The 8,050-nt window shown below is 42.6% G+C and overlaps 1 long non-coding RNA gene across 1 annotated transcript in view; it reads right to left on the bottom strand.

Annotated features, from left to right (window-relative positions):
* Window positions 1-8,050, bottom strand: part of LOC109383674 (uncharacterized) — a 32,954-nt gene that overhangs the window by 18,175 nt on the left and 6,729 nt on the right. Inside the window, exon 2 of the long non-coding RNA XR_002124261.1 lies at window positions 1,282-1,342. This is a non-coding gene — a long non-coding RNA (uncharacterized LOC109383674). The remainder of the gene's footprint in view (window positions 1-1,281; window positions 1,343-8,050) is intronic.

Below are 8,050 nucleotides of genomic sequence, written 5' to 3'. Positions count from 1 at the left end.
TGTAAATCAGCACCTTGTTCAGTTTTTCGCAAATAAAGACAGGTTCTTCTATGAATGATTGATCTTTGTTCTTTATATAAATAAATGACCTTTGAAAAACATAGACAAAATACGTCATGACTTTTCCAACAACCCAATAGTTACTCAGGCAGCTGCTTTGTTAAAATGTGCATTTATATTCTACACATTTCCCTGAAGTATGAATGTTCTATTTGACTGTAGTTGAGTCTTTAAAGTTCTATTCTAGATCAAAATGAAAGAAATAAAAGTGTTACAGACAAAAAATATCCAATTTTGCTACTTAAAAATGATGTAATTAGGAGGCAAAAAATAATCTTTATTTATTTATTTTTTTTGGTGACAGCAGGATGGATATGATAACGTCCCCCATTCGGGCTTGTCCAAAGGAGCAGGTGCAAAAGCGCATAGGAGAGGATCTTCTTCTGATGTTAATAAGTAGTTGCGAAGAAGGAAAATATAAGCCTTTGACATCAAGAAGAGGAGAGAGAGAGAGACTGATTCTCAGTCCTGGTTCCTAACAGTGCTGTTGTATATTCTCACTTCTTTAAAAATGAGAAAGACAGAAAAAAAGAAAAAAAACAGGGGAGGAAATTGTACTCAAGTCCATATGATTCCAAAGTAAATAATTCAAGGGAAGAAGGGTTCCCCCAAACCATAAAACACCCAAAGATGAGCCACGAGGCAGAGTGGGAGCCCCTGGTGTATTTGGGGCTCCACCGAAATACAAAGTAGTTGAATGATTTCTCAAGCTCACCGTCCCTGCTCTTCACATGTGAGGAAAACGAGCTTCTAAGTGTGTAAATCAGACCCATCACAGTGGTTATTTATCCTGGGGACCCTCAGGGCAGCTCTGGGGTGCAGAAGCTGATACAGGAGAGGAGCCTGGTGTGGCCACTTGACACAGGGCTCCCCACTGCCTGCCAGATGGGTCCTCCCGGGAGGTCTGCCCCTGTAGCATGCGGTTATCTTTAAACCCATCCTTCATTCCCCCTCTTATCAGCCGAGGAATGTGGGGAGGCTGCAGGCTTTGCTGCACAGGCGTTTGGGATGTTGTGAGGGTGAGCGTGTCAGAATGGGGGGTGAGCAGACCTTCAACACGTTCTCAAATTAGGTGCGTGTGACCTGCCACAGAGGAGTGCTGTGGTCCAACAGAAAGCGTGCGCCTCTAAGGCTGCACAGGTACTATTCAAAAGAACTAGCGTTTTTGAGTCCTTGCTGTTTGAAAACACTGCCGTAAGAGCTTTGGCTGGACACACTCACTCAGTCCTCGGCCAACAGGCACAGCCAGCATCCAGGTACCATTCCTACGCCCCTTTATGACCTGAGAGAAAAGTCAGGCAGAGAGAGATGGTAGATGAGCCTGGGTGACACAGGCAGAGCGGAGTTAGATGGAGCTGACAGGTGTGCCCAGGCTGGCGGACAGCCTGATCCAAGCAGTGACTAGAGGGAGTACCGGGAAGAGTGGGTGCAGGACAGTCACCATGATCACTGCCCAGGCCTCTATTCAGTGGCTTTGTTATTTCACAGGCACCCCACACACACTCACATGCATACACACTCTCACATACACACTGACACACACACACACACACACACACNCTACTGTTATGAATCGTAATGTAAATATCTTTTTGTTTTCCGATGGTCTTAGGCGACCCCTGTGAAAGGGTCGTTCGACCCCCAAAGGGGTCGTGCCCCACAGGTTGAGAACCGTTGCCTTACAGCCTTCACCACGGACGACATATTGCTGTTCCTTCTTGGTTATAAAATGAAAAGTCCCAGGGAAGGATTCTGACTGGCTCAGCCCTGACCAGTTGCCCAATCCTGCAGCTACCCAGCATTACAAGGATGTTACAAAACCACAATTGGCTAGGTTGTCGCAGATGTCCAACAACTGCTAGAGGGGTAGCGCTATCAGCTTCTCAGGAGAGAAGGGCGATGGTAAGCAGATAGGCTCAGTTTCCTACGAGGGTGGTTCTGTTATTCACTCAACATTCCCTGTATACTTATCATGTTTAAAGCATTGTGTTAGGATGAGCTGGGGAAAAGAAATAACAATATGCAATTCCTATCTGATCACCTGGTAGGAGGGGCTGTAGAGAACATTTAGGTTGAGACGGTGACAAAATTCCATGCCAAGCTAAGGGATTTGAACTTTATTCAGTAGATAATGGGTTCTGGAGCTGGGGAATATGTGGCAAGACCTATTTGCACATTTGCCACTGGATAAAGACTTTGATTAAAACCTCAATTGCTAATAATAATAATAATAATAATAATAATAATAATAATAATTGGAACTCTCTTTTAGTCACTTTTATTGTTCCCTTTATTGAGACATGGATGCAGAAAAATATTTCTCCAACATTGGAGAACTATCATAAGGGCAAATGGCAAGCAACACTCAGCTCCAGTATCAGGGACAATAGGGAATAGTGGGGACTGTGGCAAATTAGAGACTATGTATCCCTTAGAAGGGGACAACCACTTACTTCTCAGTTTCATTACATGTTTAACGTGCAGGAGTGCAGGCCCAGTGTAAGCAGATATTCTCACAGTTCAGGAGAAGCTTAAAATCTAGATTTTTATGAGAAGTCCTGTTTGTTTCATGATGAACCAATAAAATAGATTGGTGAACTAACTTTGTCCCGAGAGCCATCAGTTTGAGACCCTTGGACGCCAGGTTATCCAGGGTAAGTATTGATGTAACTATCTGGATACTCTATGGTCATTCCACAGTTCTGCTAAAGGACTCGGAAATGAAAACAGAAAGAAAGAATGCCATATACAAGAAATATTCCCAGTACACTCAAGAAGAGATTTTAGAAGCCGAAGTTTGCAAATGTAAAATAAATAAATAAATAAACAAACAAACAAACAAACAAACAAACAAAAGAGATATAAAGAGAGCTCATAATAGCCATAGATGTATTTTTCACGTTCGAACCCATAAGCTAGGAGTCTGAGTGCAAATTTCAGCTGACATTTTTTACTAATGCTAATTAAAAAAAAAAAAAAGATAGGGGCTCAGTACAATGGAAAGAACTCAGGCTTTGGAATTTGAGAAATCTGAGTTAAAATGACTAATTCTGACAACAACATTAATAAGCTTTTAAGTGTTACTATAGCAGCTTGTATCAATTACTTATTGCTAAATAATACTGCATAACAAACAATGACAAAATAGTAGCATCATACAGCGATAAGCATTTATTGTGCACGCTCATGGACTTCCATTGATGTGGGCTGGCCTCACTCATGCTTCCACGAGTTTGCTCTGTTCCACGCGTCTCTCACCCTCCTCTTGACATGAGCAGCCTCACATGCCCATGGCCTCGTGGCAACGACAGAGGTGCAAGAAGGTTGGTAGAAATATGCAAGTCCCCATGAAGTTGTGGCTCACACCTGGCACACCATCACCTGTCCAGTGGCCAAAGTGAGTCATTTGGCAGAGGGCACGGAGGTAGAGAGGCTTAAAAAACTTTTGCTGTCTACCCCACACACTCAAACCAGAAACAGCTCAGAGGCCAACCAACTTAGAATGAACAAATAAATCAGGGGACAGTCCCCAAATGGAGTACATTAGAGCAATTAAAAAAAAGATGAATGCAAACAGTTTTACTCAGCAATATGGATAAGTCTTACAAACCTAATATTGAAGAAAAAGAGGAAAACGCAAATGATTAAATACAATATTCCTCTATTCCTATCAAGTTCAAAAAGAGGCAAACTTGATATTATTTATGGACACTCATATAGGTGGTAAAACCATAAAATCAAGAAAAAAAAATGAAAAAAATAAAAATAGTGGCTCTGCCTATTCTGGGTGCCCTGGTCAGAAAGGAACAAAAGGAGACAAAGATCCCTCTGTCTCGATCTGGGTTGTATTGAGTTGTCGGAAAAGTCATGACGCATGTTTGCGATAGATGGCACTGGTTCATTTTTGGAAGTACTAGAGTCATTTGCATCTATGTTATTACTATGTCATTTGACAGCTGACAGTTCTAGCTTCATTCTAAAAAAACAATTGAGCAATTTGGTTGACTTTTGGAGATTTTACAAGTTGAAGATGGAAGACCAAACTGTACATTTCTGCCACATTTTACTGTTTCACTTCCATAAAAGGAAGAATGCATGTCAAGCTTGTGAAAAGTTGCATAAAGTTTATGGTGACAATGCTCTACAAGAACGTCAGTGCCAATGATGGTTCACGAAATTCCGTGCTGGTGATTTTGATCTCAACAACGCTCCTCGGTCAGGGAGGCCCACCAAGGTTGATGATGACAAAATAAAGGCATTGATCGAGTCAAACCTACGTTACACAACACGAGAGATTGCAGAAACATTGACCATCCATCATTCAAGCGTTCATGACCACCTGAAGAAGCTGGGATACGTAAGCAAGCTCGATATTTGGGTTTCGCATGAACTCAAAGAAGTTCATTTGATGGCGCATATAAACATCTGCAATATGCTCATTAAACATGAGGAAAGCAATCCTTTTTTGAAGCGACTGATAACTGGTGATGAGAAGTGGATTGACGGTCTGGGTCCCGACGTGATGATTCGCCTCAAACGACATCGAAAACAGACATTCATCAGAGGAAGGTTATGCTCTCAGTGTGGTGGGGTTTTAAAGGTGGTGTGTTTTTCGAGCTCCTACCAAGGAACCAAACAATCAATTTGAATGTGACTGTCAGCAATTGGACAGTTGAACGAATCCATCATCCAGAAACGTCCAGAGCTTGTTAATCATAAAGGAGTTGTGTTCTATCACAACGCAAGATCACACACAAGTTTGATCACCCATCAAAAATGATTGGAGCTTGGATGGGATGTGTTGCCACACCCACCATACTGGCCTGACCTTGCTCCATCAGACTTCCACTTATTTCNCTGGTTCGGATCCCACATGAGGGCCAGTGACACTGCCCTCTACAGCTAAGATGGTGAACAACAGCTTGACCTGGAGCTGGGCTGCCGTGAGTCACTGGTGATGGTGTAGGCTGCAGTGGGGTTGCTGGCAGCTGGCATGAGCTTTCGTGAGCTGCCGTGAGCCACCGTGAGCAGCCGTCCAGTGGGCAGCAAGAGACTGTCTCACCCGGCAAGAGCGCAATGATAACACCAACATGGGCCAGTGAAGCAACATCCTCCACAGCTAGACTGAAGAACAAAAAGGACAGCAACTTGTATGTGTCCCTTCCCCGATTCCTCAATAAAATTTTAAAAAATAATAATAAAAAAAATAAAGAGAATACACTGTATCCGTTCTTCCAGACCAGAAGCTACAGACATAAGTACCACCCGGGACAGGGCGGGTGCCACTCCTGAGTGACGAGAACCCCAGGGGACTGTGGTGGCTCGGACATTTTATGCCTCGTTTATAGAAGGCAGGTGCTGCCCAGAGCTGGTCCAAGGTTGCCAGGTACTCTAATTTTTTTCCAGAAAAGTTGAAAATTTAGGTTTTTATGTGACATCTCTTGACTTAAACTACTGGCAACTAACTAAAAAAAGTTTTCAACACATAGAGCCCAACAAAACACTTCAGCAGGATGGATTTGAAGAGAGAACTGCCATTCTGCAGCTTTTCTATTATAGGCTCTAAAATCCATCCCTTTTAGGCCAGCCTCCCAGAGTGCTGCATGCTGGGACCTCTATGTCCTAGACTCCTGCAAATTTGCTTTCATGAATTGCTCTTCAGTATTTTACCATCAGACAATGTTTGAGGACCGTATTCAAAGAACCCCCATGAAGCCCATATGTTTGCTCTAAGAATGTTACTGAAAACGTTGTTTACTTCATCCCATGGCATCTCCTCTATGAGAAAATTATTAAAATAATACAGTTTCTCCTGCTTTTAACCCCAGGAGTAGTTGTACTTATCATGAGCAATGGAACTTTATTTTCAAATTTGATAGACACCAAAAGTCATGCAGATATCATAATGCATATAAACCTCTTGGTAGTAACCGCTAGAAACCTAGGAGTAAAAATTATATCTTGACTTTAGAAAGTGGTCCACCTAGTAGTAGTTGAATTGGGACCTGAGCCTGGTTCTGGCCAATGAGTTATGAGGGGAAGCATGCTACCTCTGAGCCTAAGCATTTGATTGCTGGTTTGAGACCCTCCAGAGCTCTCCTTCCCTCTGTTAAAGCAACACATGAGAAGGCGGTTGCTCTGTCATTCTGAGTCCTGGAGTGTAGATGTGAGAAGCCGAGCCTCCAATCACCCCTCAGTGGACCTAGGCTTACATAGGTGAGAAATAAACTTTTGCTGAGTTAAGTCATTGAGATCTTGGGGTTCTTCGTTACTGCAGCAAAACTTAACCGATCTTAACTGATACGTAGCTAATAAGTATCAGATCGAGGGGTTGGATGCAGTGTTGCCTTTCTGCAGAGCCCTTAGACCCTCCCTAATATAAAACAGCAATCATTAATATGACCCACTGCACAGACAAGGTCAAATGTAAGAACATAGACAAAGGTGACTTGTAATCTGTAAACATTTCATAAAAGCAAGTGATGTTGGCAAACTTAATGATATCGATCTCACCTCATTAACCAGGCTGTGAGGTCTTTAGGGGAAAGGATTCTTTCCTTGAATATTCTGAGGTCTTAGATATTCCTAGAGTGTGCCTACCCTATTATAGGGCACCTTACAAGTTCTCTGCGAATTCCTGTTGAATCATATTTAACGGGAGATGCAGACAATGGAGACAATAGCTTTGTGACACAGGCTCCCTTTTTTCAATGATCCTCATAACAGGATCATTTTGCCTGCTAAAACTTGGGAATAAAAACCGCTTACCTTTATACAAGACAAAAACCAGGACGTCTCTTGCAGCTAATGTTTACTTCCCAAGGAAGGTGTGAGAGGAAGGATGGAGGTCAGGATGGACTGTTCCTGACCCCAGGGATAAGAGGTGGAGATAAATCATGAATATGATCACCACTGAAGCTGAGAAAGAGCCTATTAATGTCATGTAATCAATTTCAAAAAGATACAGTTGCACTTAGGGTATTTAAACCTTGGGGGTTTAAACTAAATCATACTTGTCACTTGCACACAGTGTCACTAATGAGCTTATGTAAATATTTAATCTTCTCTATTTGCATTACTCAGCCCAGCCTACCTCACCAGCCTCTTCTCCCAGCCTTCTCTAATGCCATCATCCCACCTCACAGAACTACCCCGGTCTCCGCAACTCGCCATGCACTTCTGTGCCTCCCACCTTCACATATGCATTTGTCTCTGTCTGGACTCCCACCTCGCCTTCCCTGTCTACCCAGCAAACACCTACACATCCTCCAGGGCTCCTCTCAAATACATGTCCCCCTTTGTGACAGCTTCCCTCAACCATCTACAACTCCCCATTCTAGGAGAATTTTTAGTTTCTTCTTCTATGCCCCCATTGCACCTTGCTGGCATTCCACAAATCTGAGTAGTACATCTATTTTTTTTTTTTATTACAAGACATTTATGAAATCTTACCATATGCCAGTCATTGGACCAGGTGCTAAGTATACAGAGGTAAATAAGAAATTATAATTATTGTGAGTTCATTGACAGAGTGTCTTATTTTATTTTTAACTCTTAAGCATCATGATTTCTGGGTTTAAATAAATACACAGAGTGTCCTCTTCCTATCTGTGTCCATGTCCTACTTCTATATCCATCAGGACTGTATTGGAAGTGACAGAAGTGCAATTCAAGCTAGGTTTGCCACAGAAGGGACTATATTGGCTCATGGATTCCAGGAAGATTAACCATCCAAGCTGGGGGAATTCAAGGATGGAGACTAATTTTAGGAATAGCAGCCATACTGATAAAAAATAGAGGCTTGAATGCTATTCAGAATCTCTTGTCACTATCTGCAGCCTGCTGTCTTTGATGTGGAAGGGAGCCTGGTCACCAAGGTTGCCCAGGTTTCATGTCTTACACGCAGCGGTTCTCAACCTTCCTAATGCCGCGACCCCTTAATACAGTTCCTCATGTTGTGGTGACCCCCAACCATAAAATTATTTTCATT

The sequence above is a fragment of the Hipposideros armiger genome, unplaced genomic scaffold (assembly GCF_001890085.2).
Source record: "Hipposideros armiger isolate ML-2016 unplaced genomic scaffold, ASM189008v1 scaffold_4, whole genome shotgun sequence".
NCBI classification, from domain to species: domain Eukaryota; kingdom Metazoa; phylum Chordata; class Mammalia; order Chiroptera; family Hipposideridae; genus Hipposideros; species Hipposideros armiger.
Note: the sequence above shows the minus strand (reverse complement) of the source record. Positions and strands in the feature narration are given on the sequence as shown.